This window comes from Salmo salar, chromosome ssa18, assembly GCF_905237065.1.
Source record: "Salmo salar chromosome ssa18, Ssal_v3.1, whole genome shotgun sequence".
Taxonomy (NCBI): Eukaryota; Metazoa; Chordata; class Actinopteri; order Salmoniformes; family Salmonidae; genus Salmo; species Salmo salar.
This window is the reverse complement of record NC_059459.1, coordinates 4,487,032-4,500,365: the sequence shown is the minus strand read 5'-3', so window position 1 is coordinate 4,500,365 and position 13,334 is coordinate 4,487,032. Positions and strand designations below refer to the sequence as shown.

Here is a 13,334-nt window from a genome sequence, read left to right as displayed (position 1 = left end):
GTAGGCCGTCATTGTAAATAAGAATTTGTTCTTAACAGACTTGCCTAGTTAAATAAATGTTAAATACAAATACAAAAATAATCACTGGGGGGCCTCCCAAGTGGCGGATCGGTCTAAGGCACTGATCAGTGCTAGAGGCATCACTACAGATCCGGGTTCCATCCCGGGCTGTGTCGCAGCCGGCCACGACCGGGAGACCCATGAGGTGGCGTACAATTGGCCCAGCGTCGTCCGGGTTAGGGGAGGGTTTGGCCGGCTGGGATGTCCTTGTCCCATCACGCTCTAGCGACTCCTTGTGGCAGCCGGGCGCATGCACACTGGCTTCAGTCGCCAGCTGTACGGTGTTTCCTCCGACACATTGGTGCAGCTGGCTTCCGGGTTAAGCGAGCAGTGTGTCAAGAAGCAGTGAGGCTTGGCGTGGTCATGTTTCGGAGGACGCATGGCTCTCGAACTTCACCTCTCCTGAGTCCACATGGGAGTTGCAGTGATGGGACAAGACTGTAACTACCAACTGGATATCACGAAATTGGGGAGAAAAAGGGGTAAAAACCACAGGTCGTGGGTGCTGGTTGGGACCGGGTATCGATGTTTGAGAGACATGGGCTCTATCCAGCTTCACACATTCAGCCTTAGTATCCATTTGTAGGTAGCCAGGAATGCATTCCTCTAAGAATTTAACTGAACGTATCCTTTCAGTATTTTCCGGGAGACCCAACTCAGGGATATTGCATCTGCGTCCTTGAATATCCAAGTCATCAATGTGCTCTGCAATTTTGCGCACTTGTTTCTCAAATGCCTTTATCTTAGTGTCCATTCACATAGGAGTAGCAATTCTTCCTTCCGCCTCATCAACATGCTTGACAACCTCCTGTAGTTCGGCTGAATGGCCTGCTATTGCTTCCAAGACCATTCCTATCTTGACATCGATCACTTTAGTAATGTTATCAGTCATCTTTTGAATCAGCAGGATCATTGTGCCTGGATCCGCAATGGTGTTAGCTTCGCTAACATTAGTTAGCTCATCCTGCACATCTACAGGGGTGGTGGTTTTGGTCGAGTTCTCAGTAGTTCTGCTGGGCATGTTGTCGGAAACTTTAGAGAAATAGCCATCAAGACTCATTGTAGGGTAACTTATTTAGCAATTTATACCACTTTTTCAAGCTAAAAAATTAATATAAAGAGAGAAATTAACGAATGATACCGGAGCTCGCTGTAACACAGTGTTCTCTCTACGGTGCCATTTCCCCCCCCCCATTGCCCGAGAGGACCAGTTTCCACACTGAAGTTTCTCAACAAAGCCAGAGCTGCTGAGGCCCAAGTGGGTGTAGTTGTGGGGTAAATAATTGATTCCTCGACTCCTTGCCCATTAACTCCCATTTCTGGGTATCAAGCTTTGATTCCTTAATCGACTCCAAAGATTCAGTATTTTTGCAACGGAGGAAACTATTTTCTATACTCTACTTCCAGAACACATACTCTTACATCTACACAGCAAAGAAAGAGCGAGCTAGCGAGGGAGAGAGAGAGAGAGAGAGAGAGAGAGAGAGATGAGAAGGGCAGAGCCAGGAATTTCCGGCCACCAGGTAGAACTGTGCATTGCTAGTCAAAAGGTATAGGCTATCGCAATGATGTATTTTGCCATTTCTTGTCTTGCAATGTCTCGCGCAAATTCACTATATGGGCTATCAATTAGTAGGCTGAGCTTTTCGACACGCAGCAGACCGAAGACCAAACACACAGCGTTTTTCATAGCGAAGAGAAAGAGGAGCGGGGCAGGCAGAGAGAGTCAGAACCGTGCACATAGGCTATATTTTGGTAATCTGTATCTGGCAATGCATCGCAAATTCACCAGGATATCAATAAGTGTGGCTAAGCTATTCTTCATAGCAGTGGAGATTTTAGCATGTATATCTTGGTGGGGCAAAAAATATAAATAAATCTTTAGATGCATGCCAGGAAACCCACTATACAACAAAACAATACATTGATTGCACAAGTACGGTGACAAACGGTGCCCGCACACTGTTAGGGCCTACATAAAGCTGTCTCAACACCTTACTTCTGCTACACCTGGCTATCAGCGGAGCCTTGTCTGGCAGCGAAACAGTTCATTTAGCCTCATTTACTGCCTTTTAAAAAAACAGCTGATATGGCTGACTTGATTAAACAAATGTGGTTTCTACTGACAATTGAGATGTACAAACTATGGCAGGGGAGATGACGAGCAGATAAGAGGCAATCCATAATTTTGATTAAGACATTAATGAGCGATCTAGGACGGACATAGTCAATATAAGTATTTGTTCAGCACTTTTGAAATGTACAGTGACAGAATTCATAATTTGGACCGTTCTTAGAGTATTCTCCCTGTACACCAAGTCAGAACCGTTGGATAAATAAAGGGGGCATATAAGCAGACAATGAAAGCTCTTACAATATTCAATGATTACATTTCTCAAAAACAGGCTATAGGCTGCATGTGCTCCACCAAGTCAGAACAGTAGGCGAAATTAGGAGGGGAAACGGGACCTAATTATTAGGGTGAGGTACATGGGCTACTAACATCTTACTACACAACATACACTTAGTATTACTTTCTTAGCTGCAGTATACATATCTCCCTGGCATATTACATAATTTATGCAGCAGCATACCACTCATTTTTGGACATTTTTATGCTGTGCTCACCTGAACAGGAAGTGGGCGCGACAGTCCTTTATGGGCAAATTTTGTCATCAAACTTTGTCATCAAAATCTGGCATTCTCTGGATTTATGGTGCCTTCAAGACAACTGGGAACTCGGGGAAAAAACAAGGTTGAATCATGATGACGTCAGTGATCTTCAGGTCAGAGCTCTAGAAAGAGGCCCGACTTGCAATTCTGAGTTGCATGATCATTTAAAACGTATTTTCCCAGTTGGAGCTAGTTCCTAGTTGTCTTGAACTCACTGAAATCAGATTTCCCAGTTCTGAGTTTCCAGTTATTTTGAGCACGGCAGAAGTCATGCTGGGTTGCCAATGTTGAATGCTTATTCTTTTAAACTTGGAAAAGAGACCCTTAAACCCAGACTTGGGACCACACACCCACTCCACTGAATGGCAGGCTAGTGATTGCTTTGCAATGCATGCAGTTAGTCACTGATTCCTTCCAAACCACTCATTGTTGAATTTGCAATTTCCAACATGTTGTGTAAAGTTTATGTCCAATTGCCGATGAGCACCGATATGTTTTATCTATAATTTCTCTACATTATTTATCTTCATATGACATGGATTAAAAATCATTTGCCAGTAGATTGTCGACTTGATTCATGGTGATGATTGCTAGCTAAGATTTTGAAATCAGACCAGTCAAAGCTGCTGTAGATAAAATTACGTCAGATCACGTTATATCTGTGGCCAATGACCTTGAGCCTTCTTGGATGGGCACTTCTAGTGTAACTCTATGGCAGCACCAAATCTACCCTTAGATTTGGCGGGTGACAGTGGCAACCCGTCATTCAGGGCAGGTGGGGCTCTCTTTTTCCAACCCTGTTCCTGGAGAGCTACCTTCCTGTAGGTTTTCGCGCCAGCCCCAGTTGTAACTTACCTGATTCAGTTTATCAACCGGCTAATTATTGAATCAGATGATCTAGATTAATTAGGGTTGGAGTGAAAACCTACAGGATGGTAGCTCTCCACGAACAGGGTTGGAGAGCCCTGTCCTAGGCAATAGATAGCAAAAAGGCAGCGTCCCCTCTAAACTTTTTGGAAATGGCAAGTTCACTTTCTCATCCATAAACAGACAAGTGCAAATGCGGTTCAGCAGCTCAAATCAGCAGGATGTGGGACATTGTTATTAGGAAGGATGTCTACCATGAATGGATCGCAAAAATAATGACTTTGATCACACGTCATCAATTGAAATATTAATGGAGGAGAACTATACATTTGGCAGCAGAGCACAAGTTATCAGTGTAACCTATTATCTATCGTCTGTTGAAATATCTTCATGCCTACAATAAAACCTCCAAGCTTCTGTCATAAGAGTAGATTCAATTTGAAAAAATAAGAATAACAGGTGGCAGTTTGGGAAAAACAAATCCTGTGTGAATCGTCCTCTTGAATAACGTACAAGCTTGGAAAATAATTACAAAACCAAAGTTTCTAGTAATACCTGTCCGAATAGGGCATTTTAGAAACACTTAAAATAAAGGCTGTGTTTCGTGTAGAGTTGCCCTGGCGTGACGTTTTGACAACCATGTCAATATCTCTCAGACAATGTGACTTTTATCAGGTTTTATGGCAGACTACACCTATTGGTGTATTGCCGCCACCTACTGTAGGGGTACTGAAACAACAAAAAACAAAGTTTGCGCGAATAGGGTGACAGGATTCTTTGTAATGCCTCTGCTGTAAAGTCCCAAAAAATGCTCAGCCGCACTCACAATGATGCCTATTCTCTCTGATTTCCTCTCTTTTTGTGCTGTGCAGTTGATTATCAATGAAATCAACACTACAAAATCCACCTTCTTAACATGCAACATGTCAGGATCCCTCTGTTGACAAGGAATATTGTCTGGTGTCTCTACTCCTACTAACATTATTTCTTCAATTTCACTCCTTTCTTCCACTCTTCTCACACCTCCACATAGAAGACATGCTGGACAGTCCTTATTTGTACCACCTCTGTCTCCTTCACCCTAACCGGACACTTCAGAAATGTGGGTGCATGTTCACTACCACAATTGTAGCATTTAAGCTCAGCTGGCATACGATACCCCTCCCGTCTACATACACTTGATCGAATATTTTTGCATTTATCGCACTGCATGGGTTTGGGCACGAAGGCTCTCACAGGGTATCTCATAAAACCCAAATACATGTGAGAAGGGAGAGACTTCATAAAAAACAATAGAATGGATGGATTGGGATTCCTCACTCCATCCACCATGTGGGTCAGTCGGTGTGCACCAACCACTTGATCCAATTCTTCACATAGAGTGACTTCGGATAGTATTATGACCCCTTGACTTTTTCCACATTTTGTTACGTTACAGCCTTATTCTAAAATGTATTAAATTGTTTTTTTCCCCTCATCAATCTACACACAATACCCCATAATGACAAAGCTAAACAGGTTCAGAATGTTTTGCTCATTTATTAAAAAGAAAAAAACTGATATCACATTTACATAAGTATTCATACCCTTTACTCAGTACTTTGTTGAAGCACCTTTGACAGCAATTACAGCCTCGAGTCTTCTTGGGAATGACATTACAAGCTTGGCACACCTGTATTCGGGGAGTTTCTCCCATTCTTCTCTGCAGATCCTCTCAAGCTCTGTCAGGTTGGATGGGGAGCGTTGCTGCAAAGCTATTTTCCGGTCTCTCCAGAGATGTTCAATCGGGTTCAAGTCCAGGCCACTCAAGGACATCAGAGTCTTGTCCTGAAGCCACTCCTGCTTTGTCTTGTCTGTGTGCTTAGGGTCGTTGTCCTGTTGGAAGGTGAACCTTCACCCCAGTCTGAGGGCCTGAGCGCTCTGGAGCAGGTTTTCATCTCTGTACTTTGCTCCGTTCATCTTTTCCTCGACCCTGACTAGTCTCCCAGTCCCTGCCTCTGAAAATCATCCTCACCTCCCTGACCAAGACCCTTCTCCCCTGATTGCACAGTTTGGCTGGACGGCTAGCTCTAGGAAAAGTTTTGGTGGTTCCAAACTTCTTCCATTTAAGAATGAATGAGGCCACTGTGTTCTTGGGGACCTTCAATGCTGCAAATGTTTTGCTACCCTTCCCTTATGTGTGCCTCAACACAACACTGTCTCTGAGCTCTACGGACAATTCCTTTGACCTCATGGCTTGGTTTTTGCTATGACATGCACAGTCAACCTTATATAGACAGGTGTGTGCCTTTCCAAATCATGTCCAATCAATAAAATTTACCACAGATGGACTCCAACCAAGTTGTAGAAACATCTCAAGGATGATCAATGGAAACAGGATGCGCCTGAGCTTAATTTAGAGTCTAATAGCAAAGGGTCTGAATACTTATGTAAATAAGGTATTTCTGTTTTTTATTTTTAATAAATTAGCCAACATTTCTAAAAACCTTTGTCATTATGGGGTATTGTATGTAGATTGCTAAAGATTTTTTAAATTTAATCAATTTTAGAATAAGGCTTTAACGTAACAAAATGCAGAAAAGTCAAGGGGTCTGAATACTTTTCCGAAGGCACTGTATATCCTTTGCTTTTACTTCTATTGCCATCCCAGAGATAACACCCTTGATAGGCGCCCAGCTTCATTGATCCACAGACAACACATTTCAATCCGATATCTTTTTGAGGCGCGGAGCACGCTCCTTCTGTTCCATAGATACACAAAAAAATAAAATAAGCCCACTTCTCGTTACTCACATCGACGACACCTCATCCAACACATCCACAATTTTAATAGAGTCTTCAATCGGATCTCCCAGGTAACAACATCGATCCAAACCCTTACTCTGACCAAAAAATGATCTGAACTAGGTTTGGATTTACTAGATTCCACTACCACTTTACTTCTCTTATTTCCTTTTGCATTCGCCACTGTAATCCAATTCTTCTCACTCTCATCTCCACTCGACACGCCATCTGATTCAAACATAACATCCACTTCTGACATTTTCTCGGGAGGAGTTCTCCTCGTACTCGACCCTCTCCATCTTTGGAGGATGCAGCCTTTATTGGTTGACCTGTCACCTGTCATGATATATTGCTTGTTTGTTTTTTGCTGTTGAAGCACTTTCAGATGCTATGAAAAGCGAAATAGAAATTGAATTATTATTATTATTATTATATTTACTGATCACGAAAATAATGCATTTACTCTCCTTGCCCCCCAGCAGCCGAATCGAATGCTCTGCACCGTATTGTGATGTTTTATTGATAATGACCACATGGCTTGAGCAGAGGCTGTGCTCATAACAACTGAGAACTCGGAAATCTCCGTCTTACGACTTCAGTGTACTGAAGACAACTGGGAACTCGGGAAAAAACGAGCTCCAACTGGGAAAAATAGTTTTGAACAATCATCCAACTTGGAATTCCAAGTTGGAAACTTCTAGAGCTCTGACTTTCTGACCTGAAGATCACTGACATCATGATTTGACCTTGTTTTTTTCCAAGTTCCCAGCTGTTTTGAAAGCACTAAGATGGAGGATAAACGTGAAAAACCTATCCCCACACTTGATCCTGCCCACTCGGCACTAGCCTCCCATTGGAAACTACAGGATGTGGTCTATCTTGGGTTAGTTAAAAAAATCTTTGATATTACTTAATGTACTGTAAGGCCAAACCAATTCCCCCGGAGAGATGGCTAAAGTGGATGCTGAGTTCGAATCAAGCAGCTCGTCGAGCAAAGTTGACTGGACAACAGCATTGTCAAAAACTGGAACAAAAAGGAAATTGTCTAAAATTGGAGTGGAGGATATGTGTATGAATGATAATGAATCGTTCCTTGTTGGGATGCATTTGTTGAGTAAGGATGCATATGTGGGAGACCCATTTGAGGTGAAGTGAAGTGTGCACTGGGAAAGGTTGAGTCTTTCAGAGGGGTCTTATTTTGATTAATTGTATTTCTGAAGAACAAGAGGAAGACTGCAGTGAGCCTCAAAAGAAACCGGACAACAAAAGTATTGTGCTTCGAACTTCAGAGCAGAGCACCCATCAAAGGAGTCATCTCAGGGGTGACGATGGATGTTCAGGTTGAATACCTGAAAATAACTCCTGGTGTGGTTGGTACCCAGCGTCTGACCCGCTGGGTGAATGGGGAAAAATAAGAAAATCTGTTGGTCCTGTTGTTTTTTTAAATAAATAGCACCTACCTACGCCTGTGAAGCTTGGTTATGTAAGATACGTTCTAAGAGCTTTCGTTCCCAAACCACTGCAGTGTAAAAAATAGTAAGGATTTGGCCATGTTTCAAGTGTGTGCAGACAGACCGAGTATACTGAAGAACAATGTGTAGAAGGACGACAGTGTTGCAATCGTGGTAAGGATCATGATCCCGAGTTTCTGGAGTGCCTTCTAAAGGTGAATTCCAGTCTCGATTCCAACTGTACAATTCCAGTCTCAAAGAAGTCAAATAAAGTGGACATTATTGTGGTTGTGGCAGAAAAGTTTGGGAGACTTAAGGATTATACATCTGAAGACTTGTGTGTACTGGCGATGTGTACTGGTGCCGGAAGACGGCGTGTCCCATTGAGCCTGTGTGGGGATCAGATCTGATTTATTTTTAACAGAAAAGTTGTTTGATTTTTATTTTATTTTTGGTTGTTTGGTAGTTTTTGGTCGTTTGTTTTCCGCTGTGGGGGGAATCCTGTTTCCATATGTTTCCATAGATAATAACAGAGAGTAGCAGTGGTGTAAAAGAGGGGGGGCAATGCAAATAGTCTGGGTAGCCATTTCATTAGATGTTCAGGAGTCTTATGGCTTGGGGGTAGAAGCTGTTAAGAAGCCTCTTGGACCTAGACTTGGCGCTCTGGTTACTGCTTGCCGTGCGGTAGCAGAGAGAACAGTCTATGACTAGGGCGGCTGGAGTCTTTGACAATTTTTAGGGCCTTCCTCTGACACCACCTGGTATAGAGGTCCTGGATGGCAGGAAGCATGACCCCAGTGATGTACTGGGCCGTACGCACTACCCTCTGGATTGCCTTGCGGTCGGAGGACGAGCAGTTGCCATACCAGGCAGTGATGCAACCAGTCAGGATGCTCTCGATGGTGCAGCTGTAGAACCTTTTGAAAATCTGAGGACCCATGCCAAATATTTTCAGTCTCCTGAGGGGGAAGAGGTTTTGTCGTTCCCTCTTCACGACTGTCTTGGTTTGCTTGGAACATGTTAGTTTGTTGGTGATGTGGACACAATGGCACTTGAAGCTCTCAACCTACTCCACTACAGCCCCATCGATTAGAATGGGGGCGTGCTCAGTCCTCCTTTTCCTGTGGTCCACAATCATCTCCTTTGTCTTGATCACGTTGAGGGAGAGGTTTTTGTCCTTGCACCACACGACCAGGTCTCTGAACTCCTTCCTAAAGGCTGTCTCGTCATTGTCGGTGTTCAGGCCTACCACTGTTGTGTCATCTGTAAACTTAATGATGGTGTTGGAGTCGTGTCTGGCCGTACAGTTATGAGTGAACAGGGAGTACAGGAGGGGACTGAGCACACACCCCTGAGGGGCCCGTGTTGAGGATCAGCATGGTGGATGTGTTGTTACCTACCCTTACCACCTGGGGGCGGCCGTCAGGAAGTCCAGGATCCAGTTGCAGAGGATGGTGTTTAGTCCCAGGGTCCTTAGCTTATTGATGGGCTTTGAGGGCACTATGGTGTTGAATGCTCAGCAGGTGTTGAGCGTTATTAAATTCATCAGTTATTCTGCGCTCTGGCACACTAATAAGAGACTGCTCTGAAATTGGAGTAAATAGCTAAGAGCGAATTTATGTCCATTGAGAACGCACAACAACTTTAGCACTTAGCTAAGAATGATGTGAATAATCAAGTCAATAAACGTTGGATAGTTTTTTATTTTATTTTATTTAACCATGCAAGTCAGTTAATAACACATTCTTATTTACAATGACGGCCTACCCCTAATGGGACTCCCAATCACGGCTGGATGTGATACAGTCTGGATTCGAACCAGGGACTGTAGTGATGCCTCTTGCACTGAGATGCAGTGCCTTAGTGGCGCAGCAGTCTATTAGATAGCATATAGTTAATATACTGGTAAATTCGATGTATTAGTAGCCAACTAACGTTAGGTAGCTTGCTAACATACCTACTGCTGTAATGATATGCTATGCGTTTGTACACTTAATGTGTACCATAAGTTATTTGAAAAGTCATTACTTTATTACATTGCTCAACATTTTCTTAATATTTGTCATAATTACTTAAAGCAATGAATTTGTATTTCTCTCTTGTGGGACTTTTGCCATTTTCACGTTGTGAAGCCACGCCCATTTTCTGAACATTTGCATTATGCAACCTAAAAGCACGGAAATAGTGTCTACTGCTTGTATACTTCGTATTTTGGCGAATGTAGTACGACATCCGGGAACTTTTGGCATACTAACTCTATTCATACTATTACCATTAAGCATACTACATGCTCAATTTACGTCACGAATAGTACGGTTAGTATGAGTATTCGAACACAGCTTATCTGTGGGTAAAGTGCGCGAACGCCAATATACAGAAGAAGAATAACCCATGCCCCGCCCAGAAAACTGGTGGAAACAAAATATGACGTCATTTTACCCCTACGCAAAGCCTGCTGGGAGCATACGCTTTCCAGAGGACATTTTGGATTTAAAGGGACTGGTCCAGCTGTTAGTCTCAGCTCTCGGTGAGTCCAAGTTCGATATTAATTTTATTTTTCGTCAAGTCAACGTGTGACTGCAATAAACGTAAATTATTAGAATATGTCACTCCATTATTGTGTTTTGCTGGTGATTTACTGTTTATTCTCAATAAATAGGTTGTGGTGAAACCATTGTCTAGCTTGATAACAATGCTAGCAAACGTTCATTAGATAGCTTTCTCTGAACTGGCGTGAATCACTTCGCAGTGTTTTTGTAGCAACCAATTTTAACGCATTAGGTATGTACTAGTAGTTACTTATAATCTTTATGGATAAAATAGGCTGCTAAGTGGTATAACCAAAGATGTAGTCATTTTTCTAGCAGTGGTATAACTACTACAGCTACGATTGGAAGTTACTTTTTCGTAGCAGGTAAGGAGAACTTACGCAGCAGGTTAAGATAATGAACGTAGCTAACTAGGTGAATTAGGTTAAGGTTAGGAAAAGGGTTAGCGAAAATGCTCTCCTAACCTGATACGAAAAGTCACTACCAGCCGTAGCTCTACTCAATCAAATACCCCGTTCAAAACAACTGGGAACTTGAAATATCTCCGACTTAAGTGATTTGAACGGTTATCCAACTCGGACCTCTTTCTAGAGCTCCGACATCAAGATAAAGGACGTCATTATTTGACCTTGTATTTTTCCGAGTTCCCTGTTGGATAACCGTTCCCTGAATGCAGCTAGTGGTTGTGACTAGTGCCATCTATACATCTTTTTCCTCATTATGTCATCAGTTTCTAAACCAAGAGAGACAACTTCACAATACTTCCAGGAATGATTGTGATTCAGGCTAAATCCATGTTCAGGTTGGCAGTTTGAAGTGACTCCAATCCTATTTATTTGCATATTCGAATCTGTTATTTTTCCTGCAGTCTGAACATCCAAAAGCACATGGAATTGTATATTTCAAGACACATTTCAAACCACCTTAATAGGAAATCTAGCCTCAGATACAAATCTGATTCCTGGCCATGTGACTTATCTGAATGGTCAAATCTGATTGATTTGCCCTCCAGTGTTTTTTTATAGGTTATTTGGCATCTTGTTGCTTGCTAGTTACTCAAATAAAATAGCATTTGTCACATTCACCGAATACAACAGGTTCAGACCTTAACATGAAATGCTTACTTACAAGCTTTTAACCAACAACGCCAGTTTAATAAAATATTCACTAAATAAATTAAAGTTAAAATAAACGAACAAAAAGTAACACAATAACAATACTGAGGCTATATACAGGGGTACTGGTACCGAGCCAATGTTCAGGGGTACAGGTTAGTCGGTAATTTGTACATGTAGGTAGGGGTAAAGTGACAATGCAAAGAAAATAAACAGCGAGTAGCAGCAGTGTAACATTTTTGGATTAATTGGTTAAGCAGTTGTCGGTGATCAGGCCTACCACCGTTGTCGTCAGCAAACTTAATGATGGTGTCGGAGTCGTGCTTGCCCACACAGTCGTGGGTGAACAGGGAGTACAGGAGGGGACTAAGCACACACCCCTGAGGGGCCACAGTGTTGAGGAGCAGTGTGGTAGATGTGTTGCCTACACTTACCACCTGTGGATGGCCTGCCAGGAAGTCCAGGATCCAGTTGCAGAGGGAGGTGTTTAGTCCCAGGGTCCTTAGCTTAGTGAGCACTATGGTGTTGAACGCTGAGCTGTAGTCAATGAACAGCATTCTCACATAGGTGTTCCTTTTGTCCAGGTGGGAAAGGGTAGTGTGGAGAGCGATTGAGATTGTCATCTGTGGATCTGTTGGTATGTAAATTGGATTGGGTCTAGGGTTTCCGTGATGATGGTGTTGATGTGAGCCATGACCAGCCTTTCAAAGCACTTCAAGGCTACTGACGTGAGTGCCACGGGGCGGTAGTCATTTAGGCAGGTTACATTCTCTTTCTTGGGCACAGGGACTATGGTGGTCTGCTAGAAACACGCAGGTATTAGACACGGTAAGGGAGAGGTTGAACATGTCAGTGAAGACACTGTATTAGACTAAGCGTAGGTGATTTGATGTTGAAATGGTGCTGGAATAGTGGAGGTAGCTCCTGTTTTCTTTGTGACTTACGGTAACTCTCTGTGGTTCTAAATCAATAGTTTAGTGGTCTGAAAATGTTAGGAACATTAACTTGCATGACCATGCTGTAGGTCATGTAACTGTCTGTTACTGTACATGCAATTTGCTTTGTGGACTTCACTGGACAGAGGATGTTATCCAGTTTTGTGATTAAACAGAGGTGTGGTTGAATTTATTCAGCCACTGTCTTATTGTGTTGGCCTTTAGACCTTCATATCACGGTCACAAGACAAATGAATTTAAAGGTTATAGCGCAAACAATGTTATCACAGCACATCGGTTGTAATATGGCTTTTTGGGGGTGGGGGTAATGGCAATAGCACTGCTACTGCCCATTACCAAATGAATCTAGCTAACTAGTTTTAAGGGTAAGGCATTATGACATAACATTCGGCATTAGCGAGCAAGCTAGCTAACGTTAGCTTCTGTGCGGCCAGACAAGTTCTACGAATAAGGTTTAGTGCTCAATAAATGGTCAGTCTGTCAATGCCAGTGTTGGGTTTATATGTAATCATTAGTAAATGCACTGGGAGATATATGCATGGCTCCATAAGGGAGGGGTTTGGCTTTTTCAAAATCAGGGGCATCACTGAATCTCTGTTCTTTTGCCATCAACTTTGTTGGAAATAGCCCAAGAGTGTTATCATCTCTCCTTCATCTGTGCTGTTATGAGAAGACAAGTTTGGTGAAAGCAATATAGTAGATTGATGCTTACCAGGAATTAGCTCTCACCCAAATAGTCTCACAGTATTTTCCTGTCTTCATATCTGTGCCTATGAAGCCAAACAATACGTGTACAGAGAAGCCAACAAATATGCTGTGCCATCTGATTTGCTGCACATCTGGCTCGCTTTAGCAATACACTTACCTCTTTCGATATTT

General features: G+C 42.7%; 1 protein-coding gene across 10 annotated transcripts in view; it reads left to right on the top strand.

The window, feature by feature from the left end:
* Nucleotides 1–10,231: 10,231 nt before the first annotated feature.
* The window catches only part of LOC106576879 (kinesin light chain 1), a 58,137-nt gene continuing 55,034 nt past the window's right edge, over nucleotides 10,232–13,334 (top strand). For all 10 annotated transcript variants that reach the window (XM_014154385.2, XM_014154382.2, XM_014154387.2 and 7 more), the window contains exon 1: nucleotides 10,232–10,362. The gene's annotated coding sequence lies outside the window, so the exon portion shown is untranslated. The remainder of the gene's footprint in view (nucleotides 10,363–13,334) is intronic.